Source organism: Lonchura striata, chromosome 12, assembly GCF_050655825.1.
Source record: "Lonchura striata isolate lonStrDom1 chromosome 12, ASM5065582v1, whole genome shotgun sequence".
In the NCBI taxonomy this organism is placed as follows: domain Eukaryota; kingdom Metazoa; phylum Chordata; class Aves; order Passeriformes; family Estrildidae; genus Lonchura; species Lonchura striata.
In genome coordinates this window covers 13,169,629-13,188,782 of record NC_140714.1, presented here as the reverse complement: position 1 = coordinate 13,188,782, position 19,154 = coordinate 13,169,629, and the positions used below count along the sequence as shown (strand labels likewise).

General features: G+C 39.1%; 1 protein-coding gene across 18 annotated transcripts in view; it reads right to left on the bottom strand.

Moving 5' to 3' along the window:
- Nucleotides 1–9,104: 9,104 nt before the first annotated feature.
- Nucleotides 9,105–19,154, bottom strand: part of ERC2 (ELKS/RAB6-interacting/CAST family member 2) — a 413,687-nt gene continuing 403,637 nt past the window's right edge. For all 18 annotated transcript variants that reach the window (XR_014958159.1, XR_014958156.1, XR_002465646.4 and 15 more), the window contains one exon: nucleotides 9,105–12,131. The gene's annotated coding sequence lies outside the window, so the exon portion shown is untranslated. The remainder of the gene's footprint in view (nucleotides 12,132–19,154) is intronic.

Sequence of the window (19,154 nt, the reverse complement as noted above, 5' to 3'; positions counted from 1 at the left end):
AGGACCTTAAAAAAAAAAAACGTTTATGGGAGGAAAAATAAACAATCCCACCACCGCTCCTTAACAACAGAGTACTTACCCTCTCCTAATGCTACCAGGTCCTTCTTTCACTGGGGCCAGAGGCACCTCCCATAAACTCTGGAGGGCTCTTACATGTTTCTTCTGAGTGCCCTGAACATAACTTTCCCCAATAGACGCACAAAGGCACACAGAGACTTCATTTTCCAGAGATGACCAGGCAGGGAGTTTTGTCACACTGACTCCAGCCCAGCCAGGTGTCCTGGTTCCTCCTCAGAGAGCTGCACAGTAGGTGGCACACAGAAGGCCATGGCTGCAGATGGGGCCAGCATGTGAGACAGTGAGACAAGGAGAGCACAAGGCTCTTTTCCAGAGCCCATCAGCATCCCTCCCATGGAACAGCTAGTCCTGATCTCCATGCAGGTCTCTGCCTCAGGGCTGTGCTCCAGTTCCCAAGTTCAGTTCCCACAAAGGGCCAGAGGAGCAGCCCAGCAGGTGCTGTAGAGGTGAGGGATCACACTGGGGTCTCTGCTCTTTGAACACACCCCCTTGGCCCTTGGGAGGTAGGACTCCTTCCTTAGGAGGCTTTTAAGTCCCATTTTCTGGGGTCATATTTTGGTGGTGCTGGTGTGATCGCTGTGCTGCGCTCATGAACTGCAGGCAACAAAGATGTTCAGGAGATTGATTTTATTGACAGCAGAGTAGCAGACATGAACTGGGAAAAAGGAGAAGAGAGGAAAGGGCTCCACAGACTTTCTATAGGCATGGACCAGTCTGATACCCACTTCTGATGTGGTCACAACCATGTGTCATTGCCCGGGGCCACACCCGCTCCTGAATAGCACTCCTTACCTCTGAGAAGATTAGAAGATTAGGCTGGAGTTTATAATTGTAGCAATATTAGATCCTCAAATTCCGCATAGCTCAAGGAGGAATGTAGGTGGATGTTGTTTGAAGCTCTCACCTGAAATATCTCCAGGGATTTCTTTAGTGTATGTACACACACATGTCATCAGTAAAGTGTGTTTAAGAGTGAGAGAAGGGATCTTGGTTAGCCCCTATATGACACTTATCTTAAAGAGCACTTAGCTAATTCATCATTTCCTTAGGACTAAAGATATGTCATAACAGCTAAGCCAATGTATATTTGTCCATGACTGCTTAAAGCCAATATCATTCTGAAGATAGCTATTAATTTAGGCACCATGAGCAAAATATCTGATAAATTTAACCCTATCTTTCAAGCTCCATAGTAGTCTGTCAATTAACCTTGATTCTTCCAGTTAATTTAGAATATGGCATTATTTAAAACTCATATTAAAAGATATTTAAGGTTAAGATGAGTTTTGAGCTCTTCATTTTAAGTATTTGATCAGGCTGACCTTGTGACTTGTTACTCTGGTGATATTATTGTCTTTATTTTTCATGATCAAGGTACTATTTCAGCTCTAAATTATTTTCCTCGATTTAAATAAAAAATGTGAAGACTTTTGAAAATGGAACTGACAGTGTGAGTGTTTTCTCACAGTGAAGAACACAAGGATACACTGACAGCAGAGACATGGGACCAGGCAGAGGAATATGTGCTAAGATTTATACAGAACAGGTGAAAAGGGCATATGTCACTTGGTTCTTCTGCTAAAATCAGTAACCTGGAAAGTTGGAATTTGATTTATTATGAACCACTTCTTATTCTCTTCTGCTCTTTAGAGCCTGTAGAGTGTCACTTTTGGAGATACAGCCTGACAGAATATGTTTATGGTATAACATTGGAAGAAACAAGAACCACAGTGGTGAAAAGTGCATTGTCCTTCCAGGCAGGACCTGACAACGTGGGGATGAGCTGAGACCTTCACTGCCCCCCAACCTCTCTTGGTCCTGGTGTCAAAGTCCATAGCTTGTGTGTGTGTGACTGCTCTTGTTCTGCTTCTTCACCCAAAGGCAGAGAGACACCATCTGAGCACTTCTGGGACTGACAATCCCATGGGATGAAAGATGATCTTTCCTTTATCATGATACAGAACGCTGCCAGCATTTTCATCAGGTAGCTGTACTTTGCTTCTGGGAGAGCATGACAGGTACTCATTACTGCCCAGTGTGATGGTAATTGCCCAGCCCTGCCTTGCTGGCACCTGTCCTGGTGGCAGCATTTCTTCCACCCAGCCAGTAATAACCTGTAATTCACAGCAGAGTGGTGACTCCATGATATCACTTTCAACAAAGCAGCCAAGCAAAGGAACAGCCACAGGAGTAGCCACTTAATTGCTTGATAATAGTCATTGCACTTTAGTTTATCTAATAGTCTTCATTACAGGTTGCCAATTGCACATTTTTTCCTTATTTAGTCAGTTGTTTTGCCAATATTTTCATAAAACACTTCCTTCCAGATTATCTGAGGCATACAGGGGAGCTTACCCAGAACAGAGGTGGATGTACTGATTGATCCACTGCTGCTTCTAGTGAACTTCAGAGGAAAGCCAAACCTCATTTCTTTCTGTAAGGTTTTATACAGAACATCTATTGCATTTTCATGATCAGTTAGGTGCATTTCTACAATTTTTTTTTGACAATATGGTTAGGATGTTACTGGAGGCTGCATTATCATGGGTGAGATGTTCTGAGGGTATTTGCATAGAATCTGATAGCATTTGTTCACTACTCCACAGCATCAGCTTGTATTTTTTCAGGAAATCTTCTCAAGATTTTCACTATTTTCTTTGTACTTTTCCTCTGTGTCATAAAGGTGCCTTAGCTAGATTCTGTAAAAGAGTATAGGATATGCATTGTAAAAGTCACTTCAATAGTTAAATGTGTGTCACAGCAGGGCTTTTTGCCACTAAATGGGCAGGGCACTCCCAAATGCTGGACTTTATACTTGCCATTTGCACTGCAATGCATATTGACAGTCCTGTCCCTGAGACCAGAGCACTTTTGGGGAAAGCATTCCTTGTCTGAAACACAATTTGAGCAGTATTTTATTATACTGTGACCCTGTGAGCATACATTCAGGAGGGACTTTTGGGGTTTATTTCAGCTGATTATGGAACACAGAGCAGAATACAGCCAGTGACCTCTGTAAATGATCACATATTTGACTTTTGGATAAGAAGTCATCTAGTCATAAATGATTTATCTAAAAGATTCTATCTGATCTGAGACTAAGCTTCACCCAGCTGCTTTAGGAAAGGAAAGCATGTAACAATTTATAAATTTCACATACTGTAATACTTTAGAAAATATATTTACATTCTATATTCTTTACATATATCTGGACTGGATTTTGAAAGATAACTCAAAGTAAAATCAGATTTTTGAAATGTTTGTTACAAAGCCCTTCCTAAAAGTCTGGTATTCATTTCAAGATGATATCCTGTATTTAATAAGAATTGTTAATATTGTCTGTGTAGCATAATTACAAAACTGTAGTAAGATGTGGCACTCAAAAGAAGTGTCCTTTTCATCTTCATTCCTGCGGTGCAAGTAGGATGTGCATCACATCAAAACTATCTCTTCAATTGCCATTTTGTTTATAATATAGTCTAAGGACTTTGAAATGAATATGCAAATAGGAAGAAATTTAGAAAAATAAAAACATCTGATTTTTAAAATTTGTCCCATTCCTTGGGGGTTTGACCTTCCTGGAAGTACTGGGCTATCACACATCAAGGCACCATTCCCTTCATGTGAATCAACTCAAATACATTTACTTTATTTTCAGGCTGCAGTTTAGTATCTGTGTGTAAGTAATCTAAATTCTTCTCCAAACTTGCTTGGGTGGCAAGGCCAAACAAACCAGCTGCAATTTTGCCCCTCCAATGCAATTTCTCTCTAATCCCTCAGAGTTTACCAAACATGCATGCATCACAATTTATATTTGGAATTGAGGGAAAAATAATTGAGCCAAACTAGACAGGTGAATTCTGAAAAAAAATTCTAAAGAACCAATTTTGATATTTCCTGGTTTGCCTGATTCCTTGGGACACTGATGATGGAACTGTAATATATAAGTTTTGGTTTTTTTTGTATTTCAGTCTCTGTTGTGCCAGGTGCTGATTATATTCAAATGCCACAGAAATCAAAGGGAGGAGGGCGTTTCACACTGCACAAGACACATGGGTAATCCAAGTCTGAAGTTTGTGTTTAATTTCAGCCAGTTTTACCTTAGGAGCCTCATGCCAGGTTCTCTGTGCACCCCCAGAGAAGGTGGAAAAGCAGCTGAAGAATCAGACTTCCTTCATGAAGAGGTTTTCAAAGACTGCATATGGAACTTCTGTGTGAGGGAATTTAGAGCTAAAAAATGTGCACAGCAGTGCAGGAAGCAGAAAAAGCAGTGGAGAAGAGCAACAATGCACAAACATTTTTAACCCAAATCTTTCCCTGTGACCTATGTAGAGAACAGATGTGGACAAGGATTGCTGTGAAAAGGTACCAGCTTGACCACGAGCATTCACATTAACCCAAATGCATTTATAATTGATTTCAGGCTCTAAGTCCTGTAAAAATTTGCTCACATGAGTACTTGTATTCTTCTGTAAGCTATCTGACCAATTATAGCCCCAAATACCAGGCACTGATATCCCTCACTCACTGGAGAAGGACTGAGAGTAATTCCTTCTGACTTCAGTAGCGTGGGAACAAGGTGCTTCTCCTGCTTCCTGATTTTAAACTTGTAACCTGTTTCACAGACACTACTGAATATAATCATGTTTATAGTCAGCATAGTAAATGGTTCTCTGTATTTTAGCAGAATAACTATATCCAGTCTGCTATACTTCACAGAGAAGGAAGATTTTAAGGCATTTCAGTTAATTTAGCTAAGAATTACATTAAGTGATGGTAATCTTGAAGAAAAATTAAGAATATCTGAAAAATAATCAGGTCTGAGAAAGAGGCTTCTGTGCTTCTGTCCTCTGAAATATTAATTTTCCTTTAACCAAGAAAAAATTTGTATCATATGAGCTGGACAGGTCTTTTCCTGTAGTTTTCAGACTCTGATGTTTTATTGACCAAACTCCTTGCTTTAGACTTGAGCTCATGTTCTCTGAGGAAGTACAAGTGGTAATTATGCAAGTCTTTCCTTCCCTGTCATGGGCAACATTCACAAGGGAGATTTACAACCCTCAGCTTTCAGATACGGAGACTGGTTGTTTAACTTCAGAGAGAAAAACTCTGAAATGGTGAATGGCATTGGAATTGGAACAAATCCTCTAGAAACGGGCTACATGGATAGTCCTAGGAGTTAATGATGGTGGAGGGTTTTGCCTCTTCTTTCTCCTGAAGTTTGCTCAGAATTTAATTTGTTTTAGAAACAGACTCCTAAAAAAAATGCATTTACTCCTCTGTGCAATAGCAGACCTACCTTTAGCAATAGCAAAGTAACCAATGGACTGAATGATATTTATTAAATGGAAACAAATTCTATGTGACCAGTGATCATAATGTAAAGACACCACAAGGAAAGATTGTGTTAAGAGTTGGTAGGAGGTGAGTGCTGGCCTAGATACACAGACAGGACAACTATAGACAAAATACTGTAAATGAACTTAAATAATGAGACCTAAGGTCTATTTTCTTATCACAAAGCATTCAAAAAGTCAGGCAGTCTGTTCATCTGACTTACATTTAGCTGGACTTTTGATATATAGAGGAAACAGTTTGGCCCCATGCTCCCATTTGCTTCAGAAAGAAGAAAGTGCGTTGCAATCAGAAATTTACTTTTAATCAATGGACTTTCATTTCACTTCAGTAAAGTTTGGATTAGCCCCTTAATGCACATGCTTATCATGACTGACAGCAGTCCTGCCTTCACACATTTGGTTGATCTGAGCCTGGAGAAGGTGCAGAGGGCAGGAGAGCTGCACAAGGAATACGGCTGGTCTGTAATGGCTGCATTTTTGTGACCCTTTGTGGATTGTAATATGGATTTTTTATTAAAACAAAACAAAACTGCAAGAGCTTGGGGGCAGATCTGTGTTCTCTTTTGGCCTGTGTTAACCTCTAACCAAAATCTGGCCATTTTAAAAAAATGTACTTCAGCTGTTTTTCTTTATTTTTGGAAGTTTAAAATGAAATATAAAGCCCATAATAAAATGCATATGAGGACAAGAATCAATAGACATGAGAACTACGTTAAGAACTATGCAACCATAGAGATCTTCATTAACAAGAGTGTTCTACTTGTGAAATTCAGAAAATGCTCTTATTCACTCATATGCATGTTTTTGTTTGTGTCATCATTTATTTCTATGGTAACCAAAACAGTAAAGAACAGCAATATTAGACAACAATCAAGAAAAAAAAATACAACCTCATTGCAAAAGGAGTCAACTAAGAGCCAAAACAGAGGTGTTTAGATGATGGTGTAATTTGCTATAATAACTGCTTAACCACATATTTGGCAAGCCCTGGATAACTCACTTATGAGTAATGCATTTGTCCAAATTACATTCAAATAAAAAGTAGTTACCATGCTCCATTATCATGTGTTCTGCACAGATATTTCCTCCCTATCGATTTTCCCACGGCAAGAAGGCTTCCCACTGTTAATCCAGGTTAGCTGTGGATTGGTGCTGATTTCTCTTGTGCAGCCTCTGTGAAGCTGGTTAGGTGCTCTGGAGCCACATATCATCAGTCCATTGCTATCTGGAGCTATCTGACTTCCTTGTGCAGCCTCCCACTTGCCTCTTCCCTGTCTGCTCCATCTGGAGGCAGCTTGGCTGCTCTCCTCCAGCCCAGCTCCCCGAGTGCACGGCAGCTGCAGCTGCCAGAACATCTGCTGTCTCCTGGCCTTGCTGGGGTGAGCACCAAAAACACGGCCTGTTTAAAGTTGGACACTCGCCTCCATCTGAAACTGGATGGGTTCAAAGTTCTCCTGTTTGTCCTGGGACTCGCAGCTTCGTGGGAATAGACAACTGTCTGTAACACAGATTCGAGTGCACGTTTCAAAGGGATATAGTGCGTTGTCTTTAGGATGCACTGGCACTGTGCCTGCTCTTCCCCTGCATCTGTGGAGATTTGGGGTTAGAACAGTCTCCTTCTGAAGAAAGAGTAATTTTCAAGAGCAAAGAGTGGAAGGAATGCAAACCCAAACAAAATTGGTCCTTGATTCTGTAACTGCATCCATCAAGGGTGGGCTTCTAGTGCACCAGCGCCTCCAGCCTCATACAAAAGCTGAAACAATGTGCCCCGGGCTGTTCCTGATGAAGGCAGAGGTTGCAAAGGTGCATTTGAAAAAGAGATATCTTACTTGGAAAGTTATGAGCATGAAATAACATCGCTGTAATCTCACAGGAGAAAATCTGCACAGCAGCCCCTCATCAGCTGTACTTTTCATCTGTGGGTCAAATCATGCCCTGGCGATGTGCAGAGCTCCCACTGACTTCATAATGGGAAATGCATTACTTATTTGGAGCTCACTTGGCTTTATTTAGAATGATTTAATACTTTGGTTATTAAAAGTTTTGTGGTTTGGAGAAGGAGTATCAACAGGTGACACGCCCTTCTTTGCCACTCTGTTCTGTACTTTGGGACAGGTTTCTGCACGGGGCAGGACCCAGAGTGTGCTGGTTAGTGAGGCTCTTCCAGGAACAAATCCTGGACCTTGAGCACAATGTGAACAACCTGGGATGCAGTAAGAGCTCAGCTTTATCCAGCTCATGCTGGCATGGAGCTGTTTGGGACTCTCAAAATGTGTCTTAACTGAGATGTTGGCTTGAAGTGCAAGCTGACACAGCTTCATCCCCTGAGCATCCCACACTGCTCATACTTCTGCTTGCTCAAACCTGGAGCTACTCTGGCTCAAGTCTGGAGTGAACAGCCTCTCTGGGGAGGAAACCTCAAGCTCAGAAAAGCCTGGTCCTTAATCAGGCTCTTTCAGAGCTGGAGGAGCTCTTGACTGTATGAACTCAAACTTCAAAATTAGTGTAGATGTTCCTGCACCCAGAGTTGCCCTCTGGGGAGCTCCCCCACAGCTCTGCAGCGCCCACAGACACAAACATGGTCTGGTCCTGGCCCTCTCCTGGGGCCCTCACAGATGCTTTTAACAGAGGAAAGATCCTGATTGAAAACCATCTTACAGAAAATAGGCTTTAAGGGCCTTTGACAGGTTCCCTAAACCCACTGTGGTCCTCTCAGCTCCTTAGTAAGACACATTGGCACATACTGTCACACCTATCACCAGGTGGGGAAGCAGGATGTGATCAATACTGAAAATAAAATCAAAAATGTGTCTCCAATGGGATGGGCAGCCCCCTAACGCAGACACCAGTAGAACACAGAACAAGCTGCTCCAAATAACTGTGCAGGTCTGGAAATGAGATAGAAGCTACTACCACTCAATTTATACCATTGCAGCTCAAAGCTTAGTAGGCATAAATAGAATACACAACAAATGTATATTTAGCTGTAGTTAAAAGTGAAACTTAATATCCTATGTTAGTGCATAGTTTCTTTTTTTTAACGAAAGAAAACTAATTTATAGGTAAAGAAACAGAGCTTAAAACTAAGAGACTGTGTGGTTTAAATAAGCTAAGTAAAATGCATACTTACTTACCTTTTATTCTCCTGCTGTGTGTGCCCTGAGCTGGTCCAGGGACTTCTATGAGGTAAGAAATTCCTGGTCAACAAAAGTTCCTTTTCTAAAAAAAGTGAACATAATGGAAACGGGGAACCACTTACCAGGCAGCTGAAAAAGGAGCTGACTGTGCAGAGAATTTCACACCTTATGGCTTTTGGTCAGTAAAGCACATAAACAAAATGTAATTTTCTATGCAATTACACAGGGTCACACAAGAATATTATGTTTTAGAAACCCACTCAAAAGCATATTGCTCTGTAAGAGCCCAGTCCAGAAAATGGCTCCTCATTTTAGTAAAGTTGCTCATAAGCATTTCTGGGAGTGGGGCCTATGAGACATTTTCCTTTTTATGCTTTCTTAAACAGTTTATGTGATAGTAACAACAGGAAGATAAATTACTTTGAATGGTAGCAATTAGAGAAATAAGGAGTGTGATAGATTTACCATGTGGAAAACATCTCTCACACATTTTCCTACAGTCATTAAACCTGCTTTTAATGACACAACACCATTTTCAGAAAGAAACAAAGTTTATTTGATGAAAATAAACAAGCTGATCAACACTAAATACTTCCCATACACATGATAACAATGTTATGAACTCTAAATACCTTGGTACTTTACACTTCTACAAGACATTAAATTACAATGACTGTCTAATACATGCCCACTGGTAATTTCTAGGAATTCCTTAGTTTCATATCAATGTCCTTAACCATATATCAATATCACAATCCAGAACATGCCACTCACTTGAAAAAATTATTACAAGAAGCACTATCAAATGAGGATCTAAGGTAAATAGGGGATACTGACCCATTGCTGCAGAACATCACATTCAAACGTCACCCTACACACACAAAAGAAACATTGCGGATATAGTTTGTGTCAACACATCTGAGGTCTTTTCATAAACACTGTTTAAAAAGGAAATTGAAACCCACTTTCAAATGAAAGTCAATGTGCAGGTACGTGCATACTGGATACACAAAATTCATTAAATACAAAATTCATACTGTACATTTAAATGAAAGAAAGAATGTGCAGTACAAGACTGATCTCACATTAAAATAATAACCATTATCTTAAATGTTAAGCAAAAGTTGGTTTGCTTCATTACACTCAGAGGAGGGGGAAAAAAAATCTACCAAACATTGCTCAAATAAAATGTTTCCCAACATCACAGTGTTTATTGTAAACCCCGAGATTCTATTTTAGGATATGAAAAGATTTACTCCAAACATCATAGAATATCACATGAAATGAAAAGAAGGAGAAAAATAAAAAAAAGAAAAAAAAAAAAAAAAACAAAGCAAGAAAGAAAAAAATCAATGTTAGACAAAATTTTCCTCTTTAGGGGCTAACTCTTAGGCCCTGATAAAAGTTTAGATCAATACTCATACCAACATGAGTGGGGCAAAAATGCCCCTAAAATAATGTCTGTGACAAAATTGGCACATACATATAAATATCTAACTATACAGCTTTGTATCTGTGACCCTATTTCCCCCTAGTTTATATCCTACTTCAAGTATTCGGTTGCAGAGTTAAGGTAAAGACCTGATTGTAAGAGACACAGACGATTGTCCCCTACTGCGACAACAAATTTGTCATGAGAAACCTGTTTTGTTGTCTGAGTTTCCAAGTGCAACATTTGTCATATGTGCTAAATATACTCCCAAAAGCTTTGCTGTTTCAAAAACAAAGATCTAAAATGCCATTGATAGTTAAAGGACAAACTTTTTAAACATGAATGAAATTGGGATTATCTACGCTATGCTAATTCTATACATTTTATTCTATTTACTGAAGACAGTAACATCCAGCAGGATTCCTGCTCAAATAAATTGCTCATTGATTGCACCGAGAATCATGGTACAAATAAATAAAATATCATCTCTAGACAATAATTTTAAGGGGATTACTATGTATGGCTCATGTAGGATGTTTAGGGTTAATCGCACCACAGGTTCAAAAAATAATTTTTCTAAATTCAGTGCAAGACTTTAGGAGTATCCATTTAGATTTCTTTTTTTTTCTTTTTCTTTTCTTTTTTTTTTTTTTTTTTTTTAACAGCAGCAAAGAAAAACTACTAAGGATTAAGGCCACCCATGCTTAAATTTATTGTTTGTCCTTTAAAAATGCAGATATTCTATTTCCACTGCCATCAGCATGGAAGCATTTCTTCCATGGACAAAAAGATGCCTCAACAAAACAGCCAAACATTTGCACATGTTTGCCAGACTGACTGAAAATGTTTGTGGAGTCAGAAGGAGCCTCTCCTTGAGAAGTGGTAGAGGTCTGACTGTCATTTAAGTCTCTCACTGAATATAACGATTTCACTTTTTATTTTTCCTTGCATGTGCTTTGAATTTATTTTACCAGACACATCTTGTTGACACAAACAGCCTTCAAGTGCTGTTTGTTCATTGGTATTTTCTTTAACATCTAAGATTCGTTTGGGTCCATGTTGGAGACTGTTTTTCAATGCAGAGAACAATAACAAACAGTTCCACATTTACAGGAGACCTAGTGCATATACTGTATTCACAGCAATCTTTATTTTTGTTTTTATTTGTTTCTTTAAGAGTCCCAGCTTTTACTGTTGAAAACATGTATGCATTTGGATGGTAAAAGGTTGATACATCCTTGTGTACATGTCCATATATATATATACACACATATGTATTTATATACACCTCAAGCTTTTACCATCCAGGAATAGATACATCTTGTATATAATCATTTATTTATGTTCAAATTAGATGTCCTATGCATTGTCAGAGACACACACCATAATTTCATAAAACTAAGCTTTGTCATCAGTTATTAGTACCAAAAATTGATTTCATTTCCAACCTGGCCCAGAGCTTAATACCGGTAATAGTATCAATATTTGGTTTTGGTTTGGTTTTAATTTATATTATTTTATCAGTAGAGAAAAGAAAACAGAGGAGGGTAAAGGCTTGTTTTTATTTTTTTGGAAAAGCCTGTATTTAACTGGGGGTAAAGTTACTGCCAACACCCTTATATAGCATTTTACTAATACCTCTCTGATAATCTAGTGCAATAGAAGTGATACTTTAGAATAGACTAGGTAAAACCAGCAAATGCAGATGCCACATCTAGGGAATCTGAATTACCTATTAAAATCAATATTAATTTACCAAAAATTTGCTATATAACCTGTTTAACTGAACTTTATGAAACAACTATATTCTGAACAGATGGTTTCATTGTAAAAACAGAGTAACTCACAAGACCCATTAAAGACAGAAATGAAGCTCTTGTAATTTCTGCTTGAGTCTCCTTCATTACTTTCCAAAGTATCTAATTTCACAATAGACTACAAGAAATAATGGAGAAAATGCTAATTAATGCAGCATTTCATTAGATATCAACCTTAGCACTCATTTTCTGCATCTGTGATCTTCTCCAGGATATCATGGTCATGTTTGGAGATCCAATGCAATAGATTATCATTGTTACCTTCCAGTGCTACAGTTTTTTCTTCCTTTTTCACTAGTTCCTCTGACAACTGTAACAAGGGAAAAAATATTTCAGTTAATATGACTGAAGCATCCAGAGCATCTTAGCTCTCATCTAATCAAGATTCTCATACATATGAGTGGAGATAATGCTTTTCTAGGGGCTGAGGATTAAGTAAGGCATTTAAATTCAATTTGAACCAACTTACATTCATAGGTAGCAATTAGTTTTATTGCTAATTTGTATGACATTACTCCCCCTACATGGGAAATATTTTAAGTTCCTAAGATGTCAAATGCTGTTGTGCTTGTGATTCTGTAAACAGTGAGTTTTATGATCTTGTCTATAAGCACAGTAACTTTGAAAGGGAAATGTTATTAATAAAATTAAATATTTTTCTGTGGGAACCAAGAGAATCATTGGTTTATTTCCACCCAGTTCTTTGGCAGGTGGGAATGTGTAGTACCTCTACCAGCCTTCCAAATTTGAAGCACCATTTTCTTGTCATATTTTCAGCACTTTAAATTCACTTTAATTTGCAGAACAGTGGAGAAAGGTTTTATGGATGCAAGAAGCTCAGATTTGCAGAAGTTAGAACACACAGCAATGTGTTAGGAGGTTTTCAGCCATACACCCACTAATCACAGATGCTCTGCCTGCCTTGGCTGGCACAGCTGAAACCCAGGGGACTAAAGAGGGAGCTGGTGTCAGCACAGCTCAGCCAGTGGGAAGAATCTTCCTCCCTTCCACCAGCTTTGGATGAGATTCTGATTGTGACTGCAGGGTGAGGCCTCAGTGATTTCTATTGTTACTTCAGTTGTGCAAGCAAACAGCACGGTATGCTTGAACAGAGAGCAGTGAATTGGTCTTATTCACACTATCTGTATATTAGATGAGTGGGAGGAATGAAATGATTCCTTTAGAGGGCAGTTGTTCATTTATCCACTGACTTTGTTTCTAGAAAATTTGAAATGCATTATGTATGGGATTCTCCAATATTGCCCTTCCATCTATGTAACCTTCAAAGTTTCCAAACCATCCCATTTTATGAAAAAGAATTTTCCATACAATAGTTAGGGTTTTGTATACAGCTGAAAGGTATGTTTTTTTTAAATAGAACTACTTGAGTAAAATTGCCTTTAAAATCTCAGAATCTAATATTTATCAGATAAACTATTCTGTGAGTAAAGTGAAACACTGTTTCTGAAACAGAAAAAATTATCATATTATTTTAAATCCCTATTTTCAACTTCACATCTTGCTGGAAAGCACATATTAACAGTTTATATCATACAAACATGGATGAATAGTTCTAATTTTGCAGTAAGTGGTTGGTACAATTCTTCTGGTCAAAACACTTAGGGACTAATCCAAAGCCCACTGAAATATGGAAAGGTTCCCACCGTTTTTAACAAGTTTTGGATCTGGCACTTGAACAGTCTAAAAATGACTTCTGCAGAGCTGGAAAGCCAGGGAGTTCCTAAAGTAGATCATGTTACTAGTTCTGGCACATAAAATCGTTGCAAACTTTTATGAAAACTGTAAGTCAGCACATGCATTACGTTTGGTGAACTGTGCATAGCTCCCATTCTTTTGTGTGCTGAGAATTTCTTAATCATCATTCAAAGAGATTCTGGGGCAGAGGAAGCACACCTATAAATTAACGAGGAGAGCACATTCCAGAAACTGCAGCACAATAAGGCCCAGGTTTTTTAAACTAAAATGTAATCACAGCAAATCTTCAATGTAGTTGCTATTTTACAAGCTGAAGTTCCTCTGCAATTAACACTTTTATGCTCAGAAAAAATAAGAACCCAGAATAAAGTGTCCGATCTGAGGAACAGCAGCAAAGCACAAAATGCACTCCCCCTTCAGCCTGGTCCTCAGATTTTCATTGGGGTTTTACTACAGAAAGAAAGCCCCCAAATAAACCTCACCCACTCAATCAACCCACCCATTCATCAGGAAACCATATATGTATTGCAAGTGTAACAAAAACTTGTTCACCACAGGTAGGAAATGCAAAGTATTTCTCAAGTAAGTCAAATAAATATATAAAAGGATATTGCTGTCAAATACCAACTGAGGTTGAGTAAATTAAATTTATATTTGTTTCTTCAATGCTGCACTTGGTAAAAGTCACTGAACCTCTAAAACAGAAATAAAGTTTGGTAACATTCATTGAGCCTGAATTCAGCAGTGCTCCAGCTGAAATTAATGTCTTATGAGTTTGGCACCTCTGTCAGTGCATTAGATACCAGTCAATGAAAACAGCAGAAGGATGTGAAGATATAAAAGTGTAGTAGCCCACAAATATTTGTTCACATTGTTTTTCCTTTGGATAAAGACACCTGCCTGATTAGTACTTTTTACCTCCAATCCTTTCCTCTCAGCAGTGATTTGCAGAAACAAGCTGGAGAGGGTGGGTAAACACAAAGGGGTTAAAGGGGAAACTGTTTAATAACAGTAGTAAAATGCAGGCTATTTTTGACATCTGGGTTAATGTCCATTATGCTCCATATGCTTTCCAAATGTTTGCAACAAGCACCCAGATACAGAAACAGATACCCATTCACATAGGCTTAAATTGCCCTCTCCTAACCTGTTACACATGGTACCTACATAAAAGGCCAACAACTGATATGGTAATTAGTGAGTAAGAAAGAGAGGGAATAGATACTTTATTGCAGGGAACTGGTATCTGACCAAATGTTAGTAGAGAAGGATATCATTAATGAAAACCTGTGAGGGCTATTTCTGCTCTCTAAACTACGACAAGGCCTCTGCACTAGAATGTGACATCCTTGAAAAAGCTGTCAGGATGAATTCCTCAGTTTCCTTCTCCAGACTCATTCATCATTACTGCAATCAGAGTACCAACAAATGATGGGAAATTGTTTCATTTTCTGGAAACGAGTAACTAGACTGGAATAAGGCTATAACTCATAAAGTCTTTCTCAAGTGATGTCCTGGAATTTGCCTGTGCCTCTTGCAACAACATCATGTAAATTATAGGAAGGGCAAAAAAAAAAGCATTCTCAATTTTTACCTTTGTGCAAAACCACAAAAAGAATTACTCTATTTACTAAAACAAAGCCATGACACTCTAAATACCGCCCCTTCCACCAGTTTATTGTGGGACTAAGGAAAATGTCATATCACTCTTCTGTGCTTAATTTGCTCTTTGCTACAACAGGCATAACATCAGGTTCCTCACAGGAATTTGCAAGGCTTAATGTTTGTAATATGCCTTAGAAGTCTTGGATGAGTGCTAAGTATTATTATTTTTCAGTTCCTGCATTTGATTAAAACTGAAATAACACAGTAAAAATTAAATTAATATATTAAGTTACAACTAAAGAGCAAGCATGTGGTTTGTGGAGCTACTTGTAACACTTTTAATACGAACATGTATTACAGAGTAGGTGATTCCCAAGGTCTGTACTGACATGTACCATGTGGGCATAACTTAACAACTGAAAACCCCCCAGAAGTTTGATTCAGCCAAAAATCTGTTCGTGGCTTCTGTGTGAGCTCAGAGCTGGGGCCAGCAGGAGCCCTGTGGGCTGCTTTCCCCTGCCCCTGAAGTGCAGTTGCAAACTCAATCACAGCCCAGAAATCTGCAACTCAGCACAAGCAACAAAACTGGGTAGCACAGATCTGCTGCAGAGCTCAGCACTGTAGAGGTCCCTTAGCACAGGATGTCACAGTGGCACGATATTTGCTCTTTGAACCTCCCTGTCATTACAGCCCAACAATAAATCCTGGGTTTTGCTACCTCCTCCTGGCCTAAGTCTTGAGGAAAGAAAGAAAACCCACCTCTCACTCTCTAAAGAATACAGTAACCTGTTAAAGCCTGTTATATCGACATGGAAATCTCTAGTGAGGAGGGCCAAGAAGAAAAATAATTAAGGCATAAATTTGTATCCAACCTACGTAGAAAATTTGCAATGCTGAGATGCCAAAGACACCTAAGACACTTGTTGAGCAGAGTGAAAAGGTAAAATCTAGTTTAAATTTATAGCATTCCTTCAGTGTCCCTCTAGGAGTTTGGCTTTTTGCCAGTGTTCCTTGTTAAAAATTTGTTAAACGTGTTTGGCATTAATGCAAACACAAAGTGCTCATTTGTTACAAATTCTATTGGAATGCATTCATTTAAGGCAATGAAGTAGTTACCAGAAAAGAAAAAATGTTCATTAAGTACATTTTAAAAATACAATGATGTATGCGGTGCATAACTATGGCGCCCCAGTGGCTATATAAATATCTGACAGAATAACCACAAGTTGTGTTTGGTTTGAAATTGGAATCTCTTAAACATAACCGATAGAACAAAAACTGGTTTTGTTTGTTGTCAAAACTGATGTTAGTCTTTCTTGTTTAGATCTAGTTATAATAACCAAAGTTTTGCCATACAATTTTTTTTTTTTTTCATCTCAAATCAATAAAGCCCAGGGGTTAAAGTAATGCTCAAGGAAGTTTCTTGATTCTAAAGGTAAGTGCAGCACTGCACATTATCTGGAGAACACTGGACACAGAAAGTAAACACCCTGCTTGGAGAAGAACAAATTTTAGTCATTCTTAAAAACTCCACTTGAGGAAATGTTACCTGGGAGATCTGCAACTGTCTGACAACATTCAGGTTCACCTCAGCAAACGGTGTCCTGCTCTACTTTCAGAAAATAAAGAGCTCAGACCTCTTTTACAATATCCCAATACCAAATCCCTCTTTAATAATAATATGAAATATCCCTGGTAATGATAACTCTTGATACTGAATGAGCAACTCTGAGGTCTAGTTCTTAGATGTTAGAAAATATCTTCTTAGCTACATTGTAAAACCAAAACCATTTTTCTCTTTAGTTTTTTAAATTATTTATAGCTAGTTACAAAAAAGCTTAAAAATGATAAATACATAAGTAAAACATATTCAAAAGAAAGATCCAGAAACTGTGTGATTTAATGAAATATTGAAAGATTCACAAAAAACCACCAGCATAAAAAGTTATTTATAAAGACAGAATTAACTTTGCTCCAATTCTGGCAAAGAAATTATTTATCCCATTTGTTGCTATTTATGTTTTAAATTCATTACACAGTAAACTTCAGAAGGATCTGCAGCTGGTGGTAGAATCACTGCAGAAATGTGATGAACTTTCCATATTGCTATAATGCCAGAATTGTTAATCTTAGTTAGGGATAAAAGCAGATACCATTGGGATGAATAAAATCAAATGGATTCAAGCCCTCTAGACAGTAAGAGTCCTTGAAAACTACTGTACAATTATATCATAAAATTAGATGAAGTTTATGAACCTTGAGACTATTTGGATAAGGATGCCTTCTCTGGGAATGTTTATAAATCAGTATTAGGCAAGTGCTATATGAGTTAAAAGACAGCTTTTTTTCCTTAGAACCTTTATCTTTTCACAAAACAAGCCCAGTCCAAATGAAAGCTCTTCAGAAATATGAGAAAACTCAGTACATATCCTTCAATCTGTCACTTGGACGGTGAATTAAAAAGAGGGAGTGCTAAGGATGGCTTCAGAGCAGGACTTTTCAATGGAGTGAAGATGATGGAAGAGCTTCCATGGATTCCACGAGAGCTCGCAGCCGCACAGGGAGGCGGCCGGGACTCGGCAGCGCAGGGCACCGGGCTTTGTCAGGACGTTTATGACTTCCTAGAGATGGAGCACATTGAGACCATTGCTACTCTTTCTTCTTGTTGTTATTTAAATCGAATTGAAGTGACAAGAAAAGAGGAATTCTCGGGTTTAAGTGCCTCAAAGAGCGACGCTGCCCGAAAGCCGTGGATAGCAGGGATCATTGACGAAATTGGAAGGTGGCTGATGTGGAATGCCATTTATTCTCTCATGAGCGGGATTAATTAGGGGCCTTTTTTGGGTTTTTGGTTGTTTTTTTTTTTTTTTTTTGAAGATCAAGGTTTGGCGCTCGGTGCTGCCTAATAACACGGTGTGCCTGCCCGCCACCTGGCCCGGCGCGGCTCGCCCGGCTCCGGCGGCGGCACCGCCTCGGGCCACGGCAAGTGCGGGCAGGAAACGCGGCTCGGCCGCGCTTAACCCGCGCCCTGCCGGCCCGGCCCGGCCCGGCCCCGCCGAGCTCCGGCTGCGCGGCGCTCACAGCCCCCCGCCCCGGCCCCGCTCGCAGCGAGCCGGAGCCGCAGCCCCGAGCGCGCACACGGCGGCCGTGCCTGCGCCCGGGAGCAGAAGTGGTTAAATAAACGCTGTGTCAAGCCCCCAATCTAATAAGTCATCTTATTAGGAAGTTGTGATGCCCTGTTTGCCCCCGCCTGTGGCTTGTCTGCTCCACTGAAAGGTCTCCTGCTGGGACCTTTGTGGCATTATACGAGGTAGAGAGGGCTGCTGCAATATATGAGCCTTGGTTTGGAGCAGCCGAAACAGCGGGAGAACTAAGCTGCAAAGAATTAAACATGTAACAACTTTGTAAAAGCACAGACAGTGATTGAGGTTGGCCCTTTTGCTGTTGACACATTCTGGCCCCTGTAGGTTGTGGTCACTAAGCCCATTAGAGCTGCAGTGTGGCAACATCTAGTTCAGCAAGTTCAATGTGTTTCTGGTTTATTTCTAAATACTGGATGCAAGCTGGCAGCGATAGGAGAGTGGAATATGGCACCAGAAATATGTCATAAACACAGTCGTCATTGTCAGGGATGTGAAACTACTTTTCAAACTATTTATTTTTGGCAGATGGAGGGTTGGTGTATTTTTGCACTTTGTTAACTGAAATTTAATTGCAACTTGCTGCATGTTTTGTTTAATCATGAAAAAATAAAGAAACAGGAAACCTCAATATACTGTTTTCTCTTAATAGAGAAAATTTTCACTGGAGAGAGAAATCTTTGTTGCTAGAAATTCACTGCAAAATGAAACCAGAAAAAAACAAACCAAATAAAATATCAGCTTGGATAAGTTTCACTTATGAGCATCCACTTATTTAAATAATGATCCCCTCACTGTACTTTTTTCCCCATTTCTTTAAGATAAAATACACATTTAATTCAAATTTTAAAAGCTGGGTTGTGAAATGGTCA